This window comes from Rhipicephalus microplus, chromosome 6 (genome assembly GCF_043290135.1).
Source record: "Rhipicephalus microplus isolate Deutch F79 chromosome 6, USDA_Rmic, whole genome shotgun sequence".
Lineage (NCBI taxonomy): Eukaryota > Metazoa > Arthropoda > Arachnida > Ixodida > Ixodidae > Rhipicephalus > Rhipicephalus microplus.
Window position 1 is genome coordinate 74,284,871 of NC_134705.1, and position 23,651 is coordinate 74,308,521.

General features: G+C 45.8%; 1 pseudogene; it reads left to right on the plus strand.

Moving 5' to 3' along the window:
• Positions 1–8,434: 8,434 nt before the first annotated feature.
• LOC142761721 (uncharacterized) overlaps positions 8,435–23,651 on the plus strand; it is a 76,356-nt pseudogene continuing 61,139 nt past the window's right edge.

The window sequence follows — 23,651 nt, forward strand, 5'->3', positions numbered from 1 at the left end:
AAGGACAAACATGGAAAACCCAACACGTTCACGATATAAGCAAGTAACAGACGGTTATAGTACTTGTGGCGGAAGAGTAGAAATAAAGCACAGAAATAGTGGGAAAATGAGGTCATTCTGCCTCAAGAAGCAGAGAGATGGACGACAAATTTATATTTTCTTTTGTTTTAATAAGAATTATTTTATTGAAGTATGCAAGGCGCTTGGCAACCTAAAAAGAAATATTTATTTTTGTGTTTTTTTTTCTTTTTGCGAGCACGGTGGCATACGTTTTACCAGCCCGTTGTAAAGTGGACCTTCATAGCATACATCCATTCATGTTAACCGGTGGCGCTAGGTACAACCCCGTTTCAATCAATTGTTCTACTCATGTTTCCACTACAATTTAAGTTCAAACGGCGCTACTTTTGAAGCTGTTGGCTCAGTCGAGCGAAATCATGGTGGAGGGCACCTCAACCGGTAGCCAAAAAGAGCGTCCCCTCCTCATTTTCGAGGCTCAGCGCGCGATTGTGCTCACCTTCATAGACCTCAGCTCGCAGCGAAAGCCACCGAGCTGAGCCCGGCTTCCCCGTTGCGGACCGGCGGCGGCTGTGGCAAGTGCTTAGTGGCGCGTTTAACCATGACGGGTCTGCCCAGAAAGAAAAAAAATCACAGTATATTCCCGGAGTGAATGATGAGTGGGGCGAAGCTTGAAAGGGTCTAATCGGTAAACCGTGAACCCTGCGTCCGTACGTCCATCTGTCCGTCCATCTATCCATCCATCCGACCGTCCTGTCTGTCTGTCTGTCTGCCTGTCTGTACGTCCGTCTTTTTGTCTGTCTGTCTGTCTGCCTGTCTGTCTGTCGGTCTGTCTGTCTATGACAGCGGATATCGACAGACAGATGGGCTGGCTACGACAACGGAGAGCGAACTGAGGCACAGTAATTGCATGAGGCCCGTTGCGACGCCACCAGTATCAAAGACGCACACAGGTGAGCGACCGTCAAATGAACTGGGGGGTTTTCTCTTTGACATTTGTGTATATTTCCAGCCCACTGGCTCGCTGGCATCCATTGATAGCTTCAAGTTCTTCGCGCAAGATCCGCACTGCTCGTTTTGACAGACGAAAGCGTTGTCGGAACTCTTCTTCGGTCAACTATTCAAATGCATCGTTAACCTCACTACGTCGCCTCGGCTCGGCTGCGGAAACCGCACAGGCAAGACGAAAAAAAAACGCCAGGCCTGCGCAGTAGGCGCAAGACAGTTACAGCGAAAGCTAGAATAGTGGCCTTTCACAGCCTTTTCAAAACACTCTTTGGGTAACTACTGCAAGCACAATTGCTTAGCACCCACTAGGGCAATAATAATAAACTCTTGGGTAGTAGGCCGGCATTCGCTATGCTATTTTTAGTCATTCTCCTGATAAGCGTGGTATGCGCTAAACACTTGCAAGGAATTTTGTGCCAATTGTCCATGCAGTGGCTGACGACGATGAGGAATTGTGACTGACGTGGGTATGCGCCACAGTTAATAGGGAACCAAGAAAAAGCTTCTGTAATGATTTGAAGCATTGGACGGTCCACTCGTAACAGTATACGCATTGTGCGACGACTGGTTGATTTTTCACTGTTGTAAAATGCTTCATAAGTCGTATTAACGCGATTTTTTTCCCGACATCAAGCCTGCCTAAAGCAAGTTTGCCAATAAGTCCCAAGCACCGGTGTGGCTCAGTGCTAGAATACTGGGCTGGCACCCAGCCGACCCTGGTTCGAGCCCCACTGTGCCATTGGTGCTAGGTCACGCTTGCCTAAGGCAAGTTTGTCAAGAAGTTACACACAGCGCGTGACCCGAAAAGTTATCTCATTACAGCTTTCGCTGTAAAACCGTGGTAGATAAAGGAAACGCCATGTTCACAGAGTGTACGGATACTTGGAAGGCGCGAAACGCTTACATTTCAATGCAATCATTGCCACCTCGTAGTCACTTCAATCGACCTGTTTTGTTTCGCATGGTCTCTCCAATCGTTCCTTTGCCTCCGTTAGAAAAAAAAAACGGACAGAAACAGACACGTGACAACTTAGCTCACGTTAAATAGAACGTCACTGCATTCCTCACGGCTCAAATGAGCTTATCGCGTGCGACTTTAAGGAGCAGAACACCTCCGTCCGATTTGGCAGCGTATTGAATATTTCACCAGAGGTCTAATTATTCCGTTCATTCGGTAACTGCAAATGGAGAAGTCTTCGATAATTCGTCCAGGCTTACATTTAGAGCACTAAAAACATCACCCACTAGGTGATAGCGAGGCTGTATTTTTCTAAGTCAGGCACTTTACGGAAAGAAAAAAAGTATTGGAAGAGTCAACTTGGCTAACAATAAAACGTTTCTGAGCGAGCGCTGCAACGTTTGTATTGAAGATCTTTTGCTAGATTTATTACTTTGAAAGTTTTATGAGCAATTATTGATAATTACCGAGATTCACTGACTAAAAGCATATAACGACGTTCTCCAAATAAATTAGAAGAATACTGCGCCAATTTGAACCACGTAGCCACTGCTGTAAAAGCGTCATGCGTGAAAAACAAGTGCATCCACATAATTGTCTTGCATGACTCATAGATACGCCCTTGTTGTGAAAAAAAGCGTAATATAGTTGAACATAGGTCTCTTGGAGAAAAAATAGCGCCCGATTTAGCCAACTTCAGAAGCTTAACGATTCTCAGTTATCAAAACGAATCTCACGCACGTCTGAGTTCACCCACGTCATCGAATGTCAGCCGCGTCTCAAATTGAAAAAAGGGGGTGGGTGAGGGGGAGGGACATAAGACTGCATCTGAGTGTTGCCCGATGTCTGAGGTGCCCGCGCTCCACGGAGCGCTCGCGCACATGGCGCGGCCGCGCATCGAAGCTAATCGGCCCAAGCGCACATGCTTCGTGTGATCTCTTCCGCTGCGCTTGAGTCGCCTTGCTTGCTTTTCTTTGAAGGATGACTATCAGCATGAGCGGGCCGCAACAGCGTTACATGAAAGCGCGTTTCGCTTACTGCAGCGTATTGTGCAAGCTCCCGCTTTAACAAGGAGTCCGAAACCCGTGGCCCGTGGGCAGCACGCTGCCTCATCACAAATAAATAAGGTGCTCGGGTTATTTACTCGCCTATTGTGAATATTATTACGTTGTTCGTTTTTTATTGCGACAGCAACTATATGCAGAATGGAAACTTGCCGAAATTATATTGTTGCTCAAAAACGAAAATGAAGCATACATGTTGTATAACATAGGGCCAATCGCACTGACATGAAATTTTGTGAAATTGGTTGAGAGAATCATCAGCATACGAATTATTTACTTATTACCGTGAGGTCGATTCTAAGCCCCTATTCAATTGGTTTCAGGGCCGGTTGTTCAACTTGGGATGCCCACGTTGATTTAGAAAGTCGGCTTCAATGAGCTTCGCTACATAACAAATGTGCATGCTTTAGTTACTTTAGACATCGCTAAAGCATATGATACCGTGGAGCACTGTATGTTGATTGATCGATTAGAATACCTTGATTTTCCATCATACGTAGTAGCGTGAGCTTACAATTTTCTTGCAGACAAAAATGTTATTGTTTAAACATGGATTTTCATCATATACTCTTACACAAACGAGGGGAGTACTGCAAAGCTCAGTGCTTTCCCCGGTGCTACTTAATTTACTAATGAGCACCATTCTACATAAACAGGCCATAACAACTTATGTTTATGCAGACGATGTTGTGTTTTTGCAATGTCAGATAGCATTCAGACCTTATATGAACGGCTGCACACTTACCTTAATACATTGGAGAGCTGGCTCAGTAGGAACTGCTTTCTACCTAATCTGAGTAAATGTGCCCTCCTTGTTTTCCCTCTGCAATACCCGTTACACATGTCTCTGTTTTACCAATATGAGGATTTACCACAAGTAGAATCTGTTGAATACCCTGGAGTATTTTATCACACATCGCTTAACTGGCAACGTCATAGCGAATGTATCGCCGAAAAAGGTGTGCGGGCCATTAGCATATTGCGTAGGCTCAGCAACTACCGCATAGGTATGAGAAGAGACACACCAGTAATGATATATCACATGTACGTGCGTCCTATTTTGGAATTCGGTTGTGCACTTTTCTCTGGAGTTGCAGCTTACGAGTTGCAGCATATAGTTCTTCTGGAAAGAGAAGGTTTGCGCTTATGCCTTGGCCTTCCCAAAACAGTTGCTAACAATGTTTTGTATCTCGAATCAAAGGTCCCTCCTCTTTCCTGTAGAATTCGCCTTCTGACTGTTCAGAAATTCTTAAGAATTTATGATTCACCATTACGACCTTCAGACAGAGCCTTTATTTCCACCCAGAATCATTTTCCGGTGCTAGATGGCCGCGATTTCACGCCCCACCAATTATATTTGTGCAAAATTTACTCAAGCCTCTAAACGTACGTATATGTGACATCATGTCGAGACGTGATAATTCATACCCTGTGGAAATTCAATTTGATGATATTTTTCCTAATAACGCCAAATTACTTCAACATAATATTTTGGATGGTTTACTACAAGATCACCTGTGCAGTATTACAACAAACGTTATTATTGCTGCAGACGCATCGCAATGTGAAGGAAAGTCAGTGGTTGGTATTTTCAGCCCGATTTTAGATTGCATTTATTCCCTTTGACTACCCAATTTCATACCCGTTTTTGTGCCTGAATTTCTGGCAGTAGTTCTCGCCTTACGCAAGTTAGATATAGCAATTACATCAGCTGTCATAATAACAGATTCCTTATCTCTCTGTGCGGCACTTTCTGTTGGTCTGATAATCAAATAACAAAGGCGTTCCGTGCACTAGTGTCTGCGCATTTGAGAAAAGTCCGATATGTTTGCGTGCCTGGACATAAAGGCTTATTTCTGAATGAAATAGCCGATTCCTTAGCTAAGCCATAAATTAGCGAACTAATTCTACCACGCTGTCCATTATCCGCTTATGTGACCACTGCTCGATTCCGCAGACATACGCTTATGGAAGTCTTTAGAGGTCCAGCACAAACACACTCTACTGAATATCGCCGTTTATTATATCCCTGGCGAAGAGACTTTTGCAGCACTCGTAAACAAGAAGTATCTATCAGAATTCTGCGTTTTCGGGTACCAAATCTATATTTTTATTAACACAGATATGTTCAGGCACCTTCGCCTCTGTGCGCGTTCTGTGATGAACTTGAAACAATAGATCATTTCTGTTTGACCTGCAGGTGGTTTAACACATTACGAAAAACCCTTTTAGAAATACCATTACGTGGTATTGGTATTGACTTATCTGTGCCTGTCATTTTGTCTTTTGGAGCTTTCATTTCTGGGTTCTCTAATGCGACAGTATGCGCGGCCACCTGGGACTATACTGATGAAACTAATAGGTTGACTAATTATTCTGTTTCATTATCCTAACGTGTCTACAAGATTATATACCTATAAAATCAGATTATTGCTCTATTCTAAGAATAAACCCGTTTCCTTATTTAAATATATGTATGCGTTAGATCAAGCACCACACGTTCCTAGGTTATCGCTAATCTTTCTACTATATCTCCATTATTCTAAATCTGAACAATAATTTTTAAAACCACTCGATTCTTGGCCAATCTCCCTTGATGGATATGCGCCACGGTCAATAGGTGAAAAACAACAAGCATAAAGCAAGTATTGGGCCGGTCTGGCGATATCACCGCTATGCAACTTTTGTTCAGAATCAGAAACAATATAGCACTATTTTTATAATGTCGCCGATACAAATTGCTCAGGAAAACATTCTTAGTCCTCCCATTCGCTAGCCTGGAGCTGAGCTTCACAATAGGAAATATACTTTCCTTCCGTGCTTCCAATCTGGGCTGCAGCCACGAGAACGTTTTTATGCAGTTTGCAAGTACTTTAATGAAATTGAAAGAATTAAGCTTTTAATTGCGTCACTATTATTCCTGCAGAAATAATCCGACATACACAGGAGCTTTGTTTAACCATGCTGATTCCTATTCTAGGTAATGAATGATTGTCTGATCTGAACAAGTGACAAACAACTATTGCACTCCTTTCATTCTGCCTAGGGTGTCTTTTTTTCTTTCTTTTTTTCTTCAGTGGGTGGTTTCGATATTGAATAAAAAAATCTTACTGAATTAAGTTATCAATTCTGGGCCAATTCCTCTGAGTGGGTACGAGCCACGGCTGTGTAATCATTATCATTATCAGCAGAATCATTGGGAGCACGACGTGTGTCCATTTTGTAGCGTCACACAGATCGACAAGATCGACCTCATCAACTTGCCTTGGCCAGGCCGAAGCCTCCGCTCAACATACATAAGTTTAAGGGAACACCAGAAGACGTCACCATCGACAAGTGGCTTGTTATTTTCTACATGAAGGCAGCCGAGGCGTCATGGGCTCACCGCGATCGGGTCAGTCAATTCAGCGAATACATTGAAGGGGAATCGTTCAAGTGGTACCTGACAGATTTTCGGTAACGGCGAGACAACTTAGGGCAATATCAACCGCGACATGCAAGCCCGCTTTGCTACGACTGACGGAGATGCATTCCATGTATTCATTCACTAACGACTGAAAAGAGGGCAGACCACCAAGGACTACTATGACTAGCAAAGGCGACTGGGTTCCTTGGCTGACCTGAAAGAGTGCTACATCTTTTCTGCACTGACTTATGGTGTTCGTCCTTATGTGGTTCTGGCACTCGCCGAGCTGTCTTTCAACTCGGCATTAGAGTGGCTCACTGGTGCTCAATGGGTGGAGACATCTTTAAAACGGGTGACAGGAGTTTTCTTAACTCGTAACGTTAGTCCTGCATCAAGTGCTTCACGTCTCTTCAGCAGAACGCAGCAGTGAACATTAACTGCTCGAACACGTGTCCCGTAAACCGAATATAGATACTGCTCAGCTGCTGGTTTTCCACGGCAGTTTCATTGGCACAGTGAATGTCCGCACCACAGCAATGTGTCCGCTATTGAGATTGGACGGGGAAACGAGGACGGCAACCCAGAGTTTCAGGGCTCTCACTGGAAAACCAGTAACTGCAATTCTCAATAGAGGAGCAACAATTCCTTGTATCAGCGAGGATGTGTACAAACAGCTAAAACTTCAGTTGATGACAGACTCTAACATCATGGGGCAGCAAGTTGCTCCAAGCATTTGACCTTTGAGTCGCGTATACAATCTGTCACAAATTAGAAACGTCACGAAGAATTTGCATGTACAACAGACGTTCTGTGAGGCATAAGAACGCAACTAATTCTTAGCCTAGACAGCGCTTCGTACTTCAATCTTTCTGTAAATCTGGTAACCACATCAGTGACACAAACATGTAGAATTTTAACCTTCCGCATCACAGTGAAAAGAAAACCCTGCTGATGCGAACCCTGACTTCATAAAACTTGCCAGAGCAAAAGTCTGTGCCACTCGACTCTCTTTCAAGCAAGCATGACGATATCTTTGAAACATTGGACGGATATTGGGTGCATCACTTCTGAGCAACATGGGATCGTACTTACCAATATTGTCCCTATTGATCGAGCACCACACCGATGTTCACAGACACACAAAGCGGAGATTAACAAACAAGTTTAAGCAGCTTATTAAGCAAGTTTTTGTGAGCTTTTTATTGTCACCCTAAGCCACACCTGTCATTTTAGCGGAAAACAAAGGTGAAGGAAGTACTCCTATATGTATTGACTACCGGAAACTCAACTTCATAACAGTACCCAACTTTCAACCAATTCCACGTATAGATGATATTTTTACCGCTTGGAAAAGGCTCAGTTTTTCACTACATTGGACGTAACGTCCGGATACTGGCATGTCAATACGCATACCAACGACGTTCAGAAAACTGCATTTGTCACGCTTGGTGGTCAATTTGAGTGGTTGATAATGCCGTTCGGGTTAAAGAATGCTCCGGCTACCTTTCAAAGAGCCATGAAATCAATAATAGCGAAACCTCAGCTCACCAATGTTATTAATTACATTGGCGATGTGGTCCTATACTCAGAGACATTTGATGAACCTATACGACACTTCCAGGCGCTATGAAAAGCTCTGAAAACCGAGAACGTAAAACTCAAACGAACAACGTGCCAGTTTACTCACTGCATCATTGAATACCTGGACTACAAAATTTTGTAAGAAACAGTGACACCTAAGCAGTGACAACAATGTGGCTGCCATACTCGAATTTCCAACATCCAAACGAAAGAAATATCTCCAGAGTTGCATCGTGCGAAGAGTATCGTAACCACTGGCCAAAATTGAAACCTTTGCAGCTTAGCCTTTCGGGCTACGCAGGAAAACTACCAGTACTAGGTGAACTTCAACTGATGGTTACGTACCAATGTGTTGAGGTTGAATGTAAGCTCGTAGTACTAGACTGCGTTGGACCGAGCATGTGCGGACGAGACCTCATAAACATGCTGGACAAGGCTGGAGTTTCGGTACTGCAAGTGGAAAAAGGGGTGGCACCAGGCACAGTGCAAGCCATCAGCCACGACAACAATCGCGCTGAATACCTAGACGTCTTCTCGGAGGAACTGCGACTGATCAACGGAGCCCCCAGCCAGCTTGATGCTGAAGGAGGGTGCTGTTCCCAAGTTTTGCAAAGTGAGATCACTCCCGTATGTCCTCCGTGACAAAGTGGCGAAAGAGTTGGAACGGCTGGTGTCCCTGGGCATTATATCACCCATGAAACATTCGGACTGGATGACTCCAATAGTGCCCGTGCTTAAGAAGGACGGCACAGTTCGTATTTGCAGGGATTTTAAAGCCACGCTGAACCAAGCGTGTGAAACGGAGCAATATCCTGTTCTGGTGATCCAAGACATATTTGCGTCATTAGGCGGTGGGGAATTGTTCAGTACGCTAGACCTGAAAGATGCCTACAACGAGGTGCCATTAGACGAAGGTGCACGCAAGCTGTGCATGATTAACACGCATTTGGGACTGTTCTGTTACAACAGGTTGCCGTTCGGTATTTCCTCGGCTCCGGCCATATTTCAGATGGAAATGGATACTATGCTGGCCCGTCTTTCTGGAGTGAAAGCGTACTTGGACGACGTGCTTGTGTCTCAAAAGGTGCCAGACAACGGAGCTCGGCTGAAAGCAGTGTTGCATCGCTTCCGGGAACACGGCGTAAAGCTGAGGTATGAAAAATGCAGCTTCAGCCAACCGTTCGTAGCTTATCTGGGACATCGGATAGATAGACATGGCCTGCACCCCACCGAAATGAACGTGGAAGCTATCTTGACGGCACCAAGTCCTTGCAATGCGAGCAAGTTGCGTTCGTTTGACAGCATGTTGACATTCTATTCCAGATTCTTACCAAATATGTCAACAACTTTATCACCGTTGTCTCACTTGCTAGAAAAAAAACGCACGGTGGGAGTGGAAGCACCCACAGCAAACGACATTCGTCAAGGCCAAACAATGTCTGAAGGACGCAGAAGTACTTGCTCAATTTGATCCGTTGAAAGAACTGAAATTGGAATGTGATGCATCACAGTATGGCATTGGTGCAGTGTTGTTCGACACAGAAGGCAGCGCTCATCGACCAATCGGATTTCTTCCAAGGACTCTTACGAAAGCCGAACGAAATTACTCGCAACTATAGCGTGAAGCGCTGGCACTCGTGTTTGGCGTCACGAAGTTCTGGGACTACCTCTTCGGCCATGAATTCACGCTAGTGACGGACCACCAACCACTCCTGGGACTGCTCAGAGCCGACCGTCCAACGCCTGTTATGGCAGCGTCCCGCATCCAACGCTGGGAACTTTATCTCGGCGGTTATCGCTACAAGCTTCAGTACTCTCTCGGAAGGCAGTTGCTGAATTTGGACGCCCTCAGCAGGCTTCCACTACTGGTTTCCTGTCGCGCTGTCGAACCACAAGAGTATGTTTCTGTTTGGAAAGCCTTGATGAAGGCACAGTAACGATGCGAACTACAGCACCTGACAGACCGCGACTCGACGCTCGCACGCATCAAGCATTACGTACTGCATGCTTGGCCCAGAATATCTAAGAGCATAGAGCCGGACATTGTGGCATTTTTTAACCGCCGGCTGGAGTTCTCCTTGGCGTACGAGTTAGTTTATTGGGGCCACCGAGTTGTACCCGCCAACCACGGAAGCGTTTACGGGAGCTCCTGCATGAAAATCACCAAGGGTCGTCAGCGATGAAGTCTATCGCGTGATCATTGTTTTGGTGGCCGGGCCTGGGCGGAGAAATCGAGAGACTGTCAGTGACATGCAAGAGCTGCATCGATAATTTACCCATGCGGCCAATCGCACCACAAGCAAGCTGGCCACAAACACTGGAGAAGTGGTCACGCATTCATGTGGATTTTGCCGGACCAATAGAAGGCATGATGGTTCTGGTGATAACTGATTCCCATACAAAGTGGATAGAAGCAATCCCTCTCAAAGAAGCCACCACGACGGCTACAATCAACTGTTTACGGGACATATTTAGCCGCAAGAGTGGAAGCTTGGGCTAGTTGGTGCGTATTCATATTTGCAAGGTGTTTCAGCGCGCGAACAAAGGAAAAAAGGACAGGGTAGACAGAAAGAGCGCTGACTTCCAACTAACTTTATTTCGCAGAGTGGCAAGAATTTATACGTCTAAAAAGGAAGATTACAGAGCATGTATGTAAAAAACAAGCCCAATCTACACACCAGTAACAGCACGTGTGACAGGTCCTCTAATGCCTCAAAGCCCAGCCAGGTAATCGCGTTCAGCCTGGGATAAAGCAACCGATGAAGTGCTTACGCTTTATCTCCTAGCACGTGTATTTTTTCTGCTTCAACTTACCCGAGAAATTATCGAAGCAGAAACAATACACGTGCTAGGAGATAAATGCGTAAGCACTTCATCGGTTGCTTTATCCCAGGCTGAACGCGATTACCTGGCTGGGCTTTGAGGCATTAGAGGACCTGTCACACGTGCTGTTACTGGTGTGTAGATTGGGCTTGTTTTTTACATTCATGCTCTGTAATCTTCCTTTTTAGACGTATAAATTCTTGCCACTCTGCGAAATAAAGTTAGTTGGAAGTCAGCACTCTTTCTGTCTACCCTGTCCTTCTTTCATTTGTTCGCGCGCTGAAACACCTTGCAAATATGAATATTTAGCCGCTTTGGCGTGCCCAGAGCGATTGTTTCCGACAACGGGACGCAAGTCACTAGCCGTGAACTTGCAACGTTCGTCCATCAAAACAACATATCGCACGTCAGGACAGCCCCTTTCCACCCAAAATCTAATGGGGCTGCCGAACGAGCCGCAAGAACGGTGAAAGATGGCCTTCGAAAGATGAAGGGAGGAAAATTGGAGCACAGATTGATGCGGCTGTTGTTGAGCTACAGAAGAACGCCCAACAAAAGCGGGAAGTCGCCATCGGAGATGCTTCTAGGCTATCAGATCAGATCGCGCCTGGATACCTGTTTCCCAAAGTCCAGTGGTGGAGCCACGTGTACAAGCCAGGAACGCGTGCCCCCTTTAAACAGCCATGTGCACGTGCGCAACTGCGGTGCCGCAAGTAAATGAATACCAGGACAGGTGATAGCTACATCTAGGACGCGAATGGTCACCGTAGAAACGCCTGGAACAATTGTCCGACGGCATGTTGATCAAGTCCGTCTGCAGTCTACGGAAGTGCAATCACCGGTCCCGGTGGAAAACGTGCGCACGGACGAGCCACCCGTCAGCCCAGAAGAAGCGGTGCCGCACCCTGATGCAAGTCTGCGAGAACGGTCGGGTACCCCAACTTTAGTCGCAGATCATCATGCCCCCGAATTAGTTCCGGCCTGTCAGTCCACCGAATCAGAAGTCGCAAGGACTTAGCTCAAGTACTACGACGCTCAACGCGTAAACGGAAGCCAGTTGACCGTTTTCACTTTTAGGAGAAAGAAGTGTTGTATCGGCTGCGGTGTCACAGACTGGCTGTCCACTGCGCATGAGTAAAGTTTCTTTGCTCTGTTCGCTTCTTCCTCTCCCTCTAACACGATATTATATTAACGCCCTTCTGCAGCTAATAAACGTCATTCTTTGCCTGCCTTCGCAAACCGTGTCAACGTGCGTTCCTTTCGAGCCGTAGCCAGTAGGCCGCGGCAACTCAACAAATATATATAACACCGCAACGCCCATCTGCTTATGTGAGAGACGTTGTACATGATGGCTAGAAACAATTTGAACTAGTTTCTCTGTATATGCATAAGTCTATACAGAAATACCAATTTACACCACTCGGGTTTCCGACGTTACCAAACCATCATCCTCGCAGGGGCGCCTGCGCAAGTAGGCGTTTGGTGTGTAGCGACACCATGGACCCGAGCTAACGGGGGAGTTTTGACTCCCTCCCACGCCTAGCCGTGCGTGGTTTTGCCGTGTCCGGGGAAAAGGGGATGCTGTGGGTTGAGCCGACGCTGGGTGATTGGACCTTTAAGGCCCCCCGGCAGAGGCAACACACCCCTTTGGCCCTGGCTTTTTGTAGATGGCACCCCCGGATTGACCCGCCTGGGGGGAATCGGCAGTCGCCTTTTCCTGTCTCCCCCTCACATCTTCGTATTTTCTCTTACTTTAAATCTTTCCTGTCCTCTACTCTCTTCCGTTGACTTCCGTGTTTCCTGGCGGCAAGGGTTAACCCTGTGTGGCTACCCTACCTTGGATACACCATATTCGGGTATAGTGGTGGTGTACAGCTGGCGTCTGCAGGGCCTGTGCTTCCAGACCCTGCAGCGTCCCCTTGTAGGACTCCATGGTGGGTGGCTGGCGCCGCTGCCGTAAAGAAACCTTTTCTTATGGCTAGTTCCTTCCCCCCACTCCGTGATCGCCCTCAGAAAAGAGGGCGCACCGATGAAGTCTTCCGGTTTTATGGTCACCAGAGAGTATCCTATCCTCGATTTCACGTTGTCCACGCTGACACACCCGGCAAACCAGTGAGAACAATTTCACCTTTTCTTGTTTCGAAGTCTTTGACAGAAATCATTGGCCCAGGATATAAAGCATCGAGAATGGCAAGTGGCGACCTCCTGTTGGAGCTCCGTGACCAGAAGCAATATGAAAAGTTGTCTAATCTAGTGAAATTTGGAGATACCAAATTAATAGTAACCCCACACCGAACCATGAACACCACCCATGGCGTTGTCTCAGATGATGACCTGTTAGGGCTGACGGAGGATGAACTCCTGGAGGGTTTCAGCGAACAGAATGTCATCAACGTGAAACGAATTAGGATGAGGCGTGATGGCAAAGAAATCCAGACTAAGCACCTGATACTTACTTTCAATTCTAGTTACTGCCCGACTCCGTTGAGGCTGGGTACATCAAGCTTCGAGTGAGGCCATATATACCGAACCCTCTCCGATGTTTCAAATGCCAGCGGTCCGGCCACAGTTTTCATAACTGTCTAGGCCGCCTAACTTGTGCGAAACGCAGTGCTGACGAACACACATCTGCTGCCTGTGAAAACTCTCCTCGCTGTGCGAATTGTAACGGGGAGCATGCCGCATACTCACGGTCATGCCCAAGCTGGAAGAAAGAAAAGGAAATCGTCACGATTAAAGTAAAACAAAACATTTTATTTAGGGAGGCACGAAGGCAGGTGTCCTACCTGCCAGAAACCAGCTTTGCCGAAGTCGCGCGTCAGGGGGCAGTGACACGACGGCCCCCGGCGCCTGTCTGGCACACGCGTAGTGAGCCAGCGGTGACGCCATCCGCCCCCTCGGCGGTTGCAGCCAGTGCTGCTCCGCCATCCAAGAAAGACCCACCTACCTCTGGGCTGGGGGCCGCGAAGGTCTCGTCCTTTGAGGCGAGACCCTCAAAACAAATGCAGCGCTCGCAAGAGCGCGTGTCCAGCGCCTCGCAAGAGGCAATGGACACAACACAGAGCATGAGGGCGCAGCCAGCGCCTAAGGATCGGCGCGCCTCTGTCGACCGATCCAAAAAAGAAAAATCTCGTGTCACGGCCCCTGGAAAGGGTCCGTGATCTTACTTTCCATCCTTGAGCACAGAACACAAAAGACACCTAAAATGGACACACAAGTACTACAGTGGAATGCCAGAGGCCTATCTAATAACCTAGATGATATCAAAAACTTGCTTAATGCCTATCAGCCAAAAGTGTTCTGTGTTCAAGAAACTCATTTAAAATTGACTCATGTGAATTTCTTAAATCAATATGGGGTTTTTTGTAAAGATCGAAATGGTGGCAATTTCTCTTCTGGAGGTGTGGCCATCATTGCACAAAGAAGCGTAGCATGCTAGCACATTGTGCTACAAAGCTCTCTTGAGGTTGTGGCTGTTCGCGCTATTCTATTCAACCGTCTTATACCTATCTGCTCGATCTACATAGCCCCTGACGAACCATTCAATAAAACAGAGTTCGAAAAGCTTATTGATCAGCTTCCAGAACCATATGTGTTAATTGGAGATTTTAATGCTCACAGTTTGCTATGGGGTGATACCAAATGTGATGCGAGAGGTCGTGCCATAGAAAAATTTCTTCTCGCATCTGAAGCCTGCCTGCTCAATAAGGCAGAGCCAACATACCGCAGTACCACACACAATACATATTCATGCATAGATTTAGCCATTGGGTCACTGTCACTCTTACCTTACTTAGATTGGAAAGTTATTAATAATTCATATGGAAGTGACCATTTTCCAACTCTTTTAGTAACAAAACAACGGGATGACCGGCTGTCTTATCCCAAAAAGTGGAACTTTCATGTTGCAAACTGGGTGAAATTCAGAGAGCTATGTACACTACACCTCGAAGAGGTAGATCATTTGGAAGTAGAAGAGATGGCCAACTATATTTCGGAATATGTTCTTACTTGTGCAAAAAAGTGCATACCGCAGTCCAGGAATGATAAGGTTAACGCAAAGCCATGGTGGAATCGGGTGTGTGAAATTTCTAAAGAACGGCAAAACAAAGCATGGAGGGTTTTTTCTCGCTACCCAACAGCAGAAAACTTGATAACCTTTAAAAGTTGCAAAGTGAATGGAAGGCGTGTTCGCCGTATAGCCAAACGGGAAAGCTGAACACGCTATATATCCTCAATAAACTCCTACACAGACGTCAGCAATGTTTATAATAGGGTGCATAAACTTAAAGGACAAGGCCCAAATCCCTTCCCTTTGGTGAATGACTGCGGTGATACAATAGAAGAACAGGCAAACGCTCTTGGCGAACACTTCGAAAAAATGTCAAGCTCAGAAAACTATACCACTAAGTTCTTACGCCACAAAAGCATAGCTGAAAGTGTACCTCTGGGCCGGAACAAGCCTCGATCAGACGGATACAATAAACCACTAACAGTATATGAACTGAAGCTCGCCTTCGTTCCTGTGGAAGTTCTGCTCCTGGTTCTGATAGAATTACTTATGAAATGATCAGGAATCTCCCTGATAAAACCCTGAACTGCCTTTTAGCACTTTACCACAAGATTTTCAGTACCGGCAAAATACCCTCTGCTTGGAAAGAGGCAATAGTACTACCAATCCTTAAACAGGGCAAAGATCCCTCTTCGGTAAATAGTTACAGGCCTATCGCCCTCACAAGCTGCCTACTCAAAGTGTTTGAAAAAAATGATTAACCTCCGCTTGGTCTATTACTTGGAATACAATGGCATATCGGACCCGTGCCAGTCTGGTTTCCGTACAGCTAGATCCACAACCGACAATCTTGTCCTCCTCGAGTCGTATATACGTGACGCCTTTGTACACAATCAATACTGTCTCTCTGTTTTCTTCGATCTGGAGCAGGCATATGATACTGCCTGGCGATATGGAATATTGCAAGATCTACTGTCTTTCGGTATATGTGGCAGGTTGATTACCATCTTAAAAGATTACCTGTCTGAAAGGAAGTTCCGTGTAAGAATAGGTACTGTGTTATCGCGCACATTTCTTCAAGAAAATGGAGTGCCGCAGGGAGGAGTATGAAGTAAGCACAATAAGGGAGGAGGTTTGAAGTAAGCACAATGAGACAGCCTGCGCTCTATTGGGTTTTGAATGTGACATTAGGAATGCCAACCTCACTATATAGTAATACTTGGTAATCTCGTTGTGTGTAGTAGGTGTGTCTCTATGTCCCAGGTCGTCGGCACTGAATCTGTCGCCCTGGCCGAGAGCAGCGTGGTCAGTGAGCGTGCGCGCTGCTGTGTGGGCCGATTCGTTCGGGTTCAGTGCGACGCCGTTTACGGAGCCGACATGTGCGGGGAATTATTATATGATGTGAGCCACAATCGTATCGCTGGTGGAGCTGCTCAAGATCCTGGCTGCCTGTGTTGGTATGCGGCCCTTTTGAAAGGCTCTGACTGTGGATTTCGAGTTTCTGTACACCTCTTCACACTACAATTTACCAGAGCGAGTGCGATGGACACCTGTTCGGCCACATGGGGGTTTGTTGTGCGTACCGTGGCGCAGTTCATAGTTGAGCCCGTCTGGTCCATGACCACCGCTGTGAACTTCTTGCCGTTTCGATATGATGCAGCGTCAAGAAAACTTGCATTTACGCCACCTTTTCTCAGTTGCTTCAGGAGACCCATCGCCCTTGCCCGACGACGTCCCTCATTGTGTACAGAGTGAGTGTTGCGGGGTATTGGGACAACAATGACGTTTACCTGTATATGTATTGATACACGCGCGCTACTTCTTTCGAGCTCCATAGGGTTCAAACCTAGCTCGTCAAGTAAGCGCCGACCAGTCATCAAAGTGGACAACCGAGCCAGCTGCGAGCGTTGCAGCGCTTCCGCTATCTCGGCAGCAGAGTTGTGCACACCGAGCGCCAGCTAGGTTTCAGTGTCTGTGCGTACAGGAAGCGCCAGTGCTTTCTTGGCGATCTTTCTGATAATCGCGTCGAGCTTGTACCACTACGACCTAAGACAGCTGTGCATGGCAACGGTGTAGGTAAAGTGGCAGAGCACATACGCCATGATGATCTTTAACAAATTGTCTTCTTTAGGGCCTCTATGTCTCCCGGAGATTCTTTTGATTGTCTAAAGCGTTGTCAGTCTAGGCGACGATCTTCCGCAGAGCACTGCCGTTGCCGCCCTTTGCTTCAATAAGCATGCCGAGGATCAGGATGGTGTCTACCCTCAGGATTTCCTCCCCGACACTCGTGTAAATGTGTATATCGCTTTCTACGACGCGTTTCCATCCCTTAGGTCGGTCACCTCGTTATTTTCTATGAAGCAGAAGCTCCGACTTGGCGGGTCAGCATCTGAGTCCCGTTTGGCGCAGGGACGATTCCACCTCTGCGACTGCTTCTTGAAGGGCATCTTGCACCCGGTCTTCGTTGCCGCCAACGCACCAGATTGTGGTGTCGTCGGCTATGATGGTCTACTTGATGCCGTATGCGCTAGCCAGTCTTTTGAACAGTTTGATCATGCAGAGATTAAAGAGCACCGGAGAAATTCCCGACCTCTGGGGCATGCCTTGATGCCCGAGTGGTACGTCTCCAGAGAAGAAGTTCCTGATGCGCAGCCCCGCTTTTCTTCCAGACAAGAAGGACTTGATGTAGGTGCACAGCTTGGGCCCAAGCTAGAGGTTTGTCACGGTCTTCAAGATGCATTCGTCCTAGATGCTGTCAAAGGCCTTCTCTAAGTCTCAGTCAAGAGGAGCCTTCCTATCTCTAGAGTATTTATCAAGGACTTGGTGCTTAATGAGCATCATTGTATCCTGCGTTGCAAGGCCGGTATGATACGCCATCATATTGTACGTATAAATATCATTTCCCTCCAGGTAGTTCTTAAGCCAGTTGAGAATCGCGTGCTCTGCCACCTTACCTACGCACGACGTCTAGGCGATGGGGCGAAGATTCTCTACGCTAGGAGACTTTCCTGGCTTGGGAATCAGTACGGTCTCAGTTAGCTTCCATTCCTCAAGAACCCTACCGGCTTTCCATGCTTCATTGACAAAACCAGTTAGACGTTCTATGGATGCGTCGTCGAGGTTTCTAAGGATTCTGTTCGTGATCCCGTCTGGCCCTGTTGGCGACTTGCGATTCAGCATTTGTATCACTTTCCTGATTTCAGCCTCTTACGTGTGAAATCAATGTCACTCACAAAATTAACGTTTGCCTCCTAAATCCACAGCCAAAGTCCCCTTTTCAGAAGTGATTGCAGCAAACGCAATCGCCGGACTTCGGCTCATTGCTCTTTTAAAGCTATCTTTATGACCCATGTGTCGTCATGTTCAGTATTCTTCAACTAAAACCGTGAATTTCCAATCCCATCTTGCTCACTTGCTTACGCGATTCACAAATTGTGGCGCACAGCACCACCGAAAACATTGGTCACGTTTTCTAAGCTCTCGTTATTTCTAGATGCCAGCGCAAACGAACTGGATGTTAAACGAGATTGATTAAAGGGGTGAACTAAAGTAATGCATGGTATTTGCACGAGGAGCTCTCAGCTGTACGCTCTGATGGTTGAGCAGAGCCACAGTCACGCGCATTCTCAGCACTGCCTTAGAACACTCGTATATGCGAGGCCTTAGAACAAGAAAAAAATTATGACATAGAGGAAACGAACAAAATCATAACTACAATGAATCCTAAAACACAACTGCAGTTAGGTTAAAGCACTAGGACAAGAAGTAAGCAAACTCTTCCAAATAAAAAAAACGAAAAAAAAGAAACGACAATCTACAAAAGCTAACCACTCAGTCTAGGGGCCTTGTTGATTTTCGATGTGGTACGTTGCGTATTTTTTATTGCCACAACTATATTTGTAATTAGGAAACAAAAGTTCCGGCTTTTAAGGTCGCGTTGGACAGTTGAGGTTTCTGGAATGAATTTTTAAAGTCGCACCAACGCTAATTATAACTATGCTTTATAAGGTCTACATATGTCGTCTTGTCGATCCTAAGTGTGTGAATAGTGATGGCACAATTCACTGATTTCCACACCTCTACATAGAAATTGCAGTTAGGTATACTTTGTGACACTTTTCTTGGAAAAGTTTCTTAAAGCGAATCCCTTAACTTCACATGGTTCTTAATCATTGTGTCCACTGGGAATATAAACGAACTTTCGTTTTTGTCGCAGTAATCGTACCGCGAAGCTCTGTCCATGCGGAAGGGCAATACCCTTTTCTTCTTGCTATCGTGCTACCTGTGTTTGTGTTGTCCTGTGTGCGCTCGCAGCGTGTTAGTTCTGCGTGCTCTGGGAGTACAAACTATACGTCGCCGATCGTTTTACAGTACATTGATGTTTTCGTTTCGACATAAAGTTAACTAAATTGACGTTTCACGCAATAGCTAACAAGCAAGCCTTTAAAATGTGCACTGCCACGCTCACACCATATAAGCGAGCAAAGAACCGCTGATCAGCCTGTATGTTCGGAAATCATGTTACGAGAAAGGAAAAAAAAAGCCTTACGCCCAGCAAAGAGCGTAAGTCACTGCCGGGTTAGTTCGAATACGATGATGCAGGGGCTGAATGTTTTCTATTACGGCACGTGCTGGTGCTTTCTCTGCTGTTTTTCAAAAACCATCCACGAATAATTTCGGGAACCATAACTTTTGTAAGCGCCAAAAACACGTACGTAAGACTAGCGAAGGGCACTGGAAATGTGCTCTCGAGCCTGCCATGCACGAATAGTCTCGGAAGCGTGTGCTCTCAACTTTTTATAGCATGCAACTTACACAATACGCGCCAAGTTTACGCCCGGACTAAAACACCGCGCATAAGCGAACCAGCGCTAAGAGCACGCCGTGGAGCGTCTGCCATTTTCTTTACCTAATACCAATTTGTTTGCCACATGAATTTGACGTCACTTTCACCAAACTTCTCGCAGTGCATTCAGATACAATGAGCCTCTCCTCAGTATTAAATTCCTCCATGTGCTATGCCACCACCATAGTTCCTCTTGGCGGGTACCAATGGCACAGAACCATGGTTACGCTAAGAATAGAGACGAACTTCAGATCAACATTGAATATAATGACAGAATTGCAGTAGGCACGGTGCTTATAAATGTACCATGCTTGTTATCAGATGAGTCATTTTAAAAAAACTGCTTGATGGTGAAGTTCGATTATCTGACTTTCTCATGTTTCAACTATTTGCCTCCGCACGCAGAAAAAACGCAGAAAAAAACGTACTTCATTCTCGAAAAAGCACGCAGATTCATTCCCAACCCATTTTTATAAGCATCGTCTTTATTCCATTTTCATCCCGGTCTGGGATCGCGGAAATGTGGAACAATTCCTAATTACCAACTCAAAAAAAGTATATATATAGACAAAGATATATATATATATATATATATATATATATATATATATATATATATATATATATATATATATTCAGCAGGAAGTTCAAGGGGTCTGGTACGTATAAAGAACACAAGCGAGTACACGTACGAAAGAGCAATACTTTTATGCCAACGTTTCAGCCGTGGCACGGCCTTCGTCAGGGAATAAAGAGTAGACAAGCAGATGCCCCTTTTAAGGGCCGTTGAAATCACACAATTGATCAGAATAGTGATTAGAAAGTGCGAAAGCAATACCAAAACAACATTGTCAGTATAATTTGATACGAGTATTGAGCAACAATATCGCTGTGGATAACTCAAGATATGAGCGCATAGCTTCAGCGTAGGGCAAATTTTTATGCGTAGGGCAAATTTTTAAAGCAATAAAGCACTTCATAAGCCAAGCGAATATCATGAGCACATGTCACGCACACTGTAAGATACCCGAGGGACAGTAAACAAAATTCAACTGGTAACTGAAGCGTCAAGTTTGATGCCAAACTACTGCATGCGCACATATAATAAATGGAAGCACACACAAAAAATATATATAATCAAACAAATGAGAGAAGAAACGATGGCATGGGTTGGGGGGCATTTAACGCATTCCTGTGATGGACAATGCTACATAGAAAGGAAAGTAACGCGTCCAACGCTTTCGTTGATGCCTGAGTGCAAAGTGTTGAACTTGTTAATGAGATAGGACTCGCGAACTTCTCGGTCATGATGAGTTTTAAACCCGGATTGTAATATTGTGGCTTTGATGTTTTCGAAAGAGTGCCCTGGCATCTGGACATGTTTTGACAGTGGAAGATGAGGAAGGTTAGAAGCATGGGCTCTGTGGTTGTTAAAACGTAACCTGAATGATGTTTCGGTATGCCCAATGTATTGCATACGGCAAGTGGAGCACTCAAGCATGTAGATAACATTAGCGCTGTCGCAAGTGAAGTCTCCGTTGATTTTTAAGGAAAAGTTTGATGCGGTGCTAGTTGCGGTATGAGTACTTGACATGTGCGGGCAAACCTTGCAGCGGGGCTTATTGCAAGGATGGCAACCACTGTAGTTGGACCGATTAATTATTTTCGATGATGTTAATGTATCATGCAGGTTGCGTGATCTGCGGTAAACCCACATGTCAAGTACTCATACCGCAACTAGCACCGCATCAAACTTTTCCTTAAAAATCAACGGAGACTTCACTTGCGACAGCGCTAATGTTATCTACATGCTTGAGTGCTCCACTTGCCGTATGCAATACATTGGGCATACCGAAACATCATTCAGGTTACGTTTTAACAACCACAGAGCCCATGCTTCTAACCTTCCTCATCTTCCACTGTCAAAACATGTCCAGATGCCAGGGCACTCTTTCGAAAACATCAAAGCCACAATATTACAATCCGGGTTTAAAACTCATCATGACCGAGAAGTTCGCGAGTCCTATCTCATTAACAAGTTCAACACTTTGCACTCAGGCATCAACGAAAGCGTTGGACGCGTTACTTTCCTTTCTATGTAGCATTGTCCATCACAGGAATGCGTTAAATGCCCCCCAACCCATGCCATCGTTTCTTCTCTCATTTGTTTGATTATATATATTTTTTGTGTGTGCTTCCATTTATTATATGTGCGCATGCAGTAGTTTGGCATCAAACTTGACGCTTCAGTTACCAGTTGAATTTTGTTTACTGTCCCTCGGGTATCTTACAGTGTGCGTGACATGTGCTCATGATATTCGCTTGGCTTATGAAGTGCTTTATTGCTTTAAAAATTTGCCCTACGCATAAAAATTTGCCCTACGCTGAAGCTATGCGCTCATATCTTGAGTTATCCACAGCGATATTGTTGCTCAATACTCGTATCAAATTATACTGACAATGTTGTTTTGGTATTGCTTTCGCACTTTCTAATCACTATTCTGATCAATTGTGTGATTTCAACGGCCCTTAAAAGGGGCATCTGCTTGTCTACTCTTTATTCCCTGACGAAGGCCGTGCCACGGCTGAAACGTTGGCATAAAAGTATTGCTCTTTCGTACGTGTACTCGCTTGTGTTCTTTATACGTACCAGACCCCTTGAACTTCCTGCTGAATATTCACGACTATGGGTTCTGGAAAAGTCACGACGAAGAGCATCGTGGGGAAATTCCCCAAGGGATCCGTATCCACTGTTTTATTGGGCGATTCCCAAGCCAAATATCTTCACCAGTATTTTGATCCGCTCATCGATGGAACGCCCGCTTTCGTCACTCAAAGTGGTGCCTTGATCAACGACATTCTTTCGCTGTTGGACTTCGTCCCACAATCAACAGAAACCCTTATCCTTCATGTGGGCACAAATGACTTGACTTCGTGCTCAGGACGTGTTGCGTTTGAAAGATACAGGGACGTGCTTGGCTTCATCGCCAGCACCCGTCCATGTATAAAGCGGATATACGCAAGCTTGATTTTACCAAGGTCCACGAATCGTCGTCGAGGGAGCTTTAACCTACCTTTGGTTCGTCACTGCAACAAGGAGGCGGGTCACTTCAACCACCTTCTTCGAGTTTTTTGCCGAAGATCTAGACTTGTGTCCTATTTGGACCACCAGTTTGAATGGCTACCTCCGAGCCATGTTCTAGCAGCCGATGGACTTCATCTAAGTTTCGAGGGTGTCGCACTGCTAGCATGCCATATTAGACAATTATGTTTCAACAACCCCAAAGATATGGGGTCGTCTATGTGGACTGACTGTGCGCCGAATGTGTCCTCACATCGCACTTCCACTACAAGCGGCCCTAAAAGACCGTCTACCGTACAGCCCCGGAGGATGCCTGGTGCTGCAACGATCCAAAATGGCCGAACAAGATTGCGGAATTTACCTGACCGCGACACATCATCCGACCCGCCGCAACATTCTGGGCCGCGCGGACCAGCTCCCACATCAATCAACAGAAATGCCACGATGCCTCAGTCGAGGTACAACTTACGAGGACACCGTGATGTTCCATCCCATGAAATGAACTGACTAGGAACCACCAGGTTCGGTAAGAGTGCTTATCTAAATGCATCCGTTCATTTCATGAAAATTCGTAAAGTTATTGAGAAGCGTACGCGCTGTGAATTGCATGCATCTACTATGAAAATGTATGTTGCTACTTCCACTGCGCCTAAAGGCTTATGCCTGTCCTTGAAACCTGCGGTTTCTGAAATGTCGAGTGTACATTTGACTAAATGGAACAACACGCTAGCACGAGCTTCTATTGAATTGACCGAGATCATTTCAAAGCATTATGAATCGTCCGCGAAGGTTCTAGCTAATAAGGAGAAACAGCTGCGTGCCACACATGTCCTAAGCAGTGAAGAAAACAAGG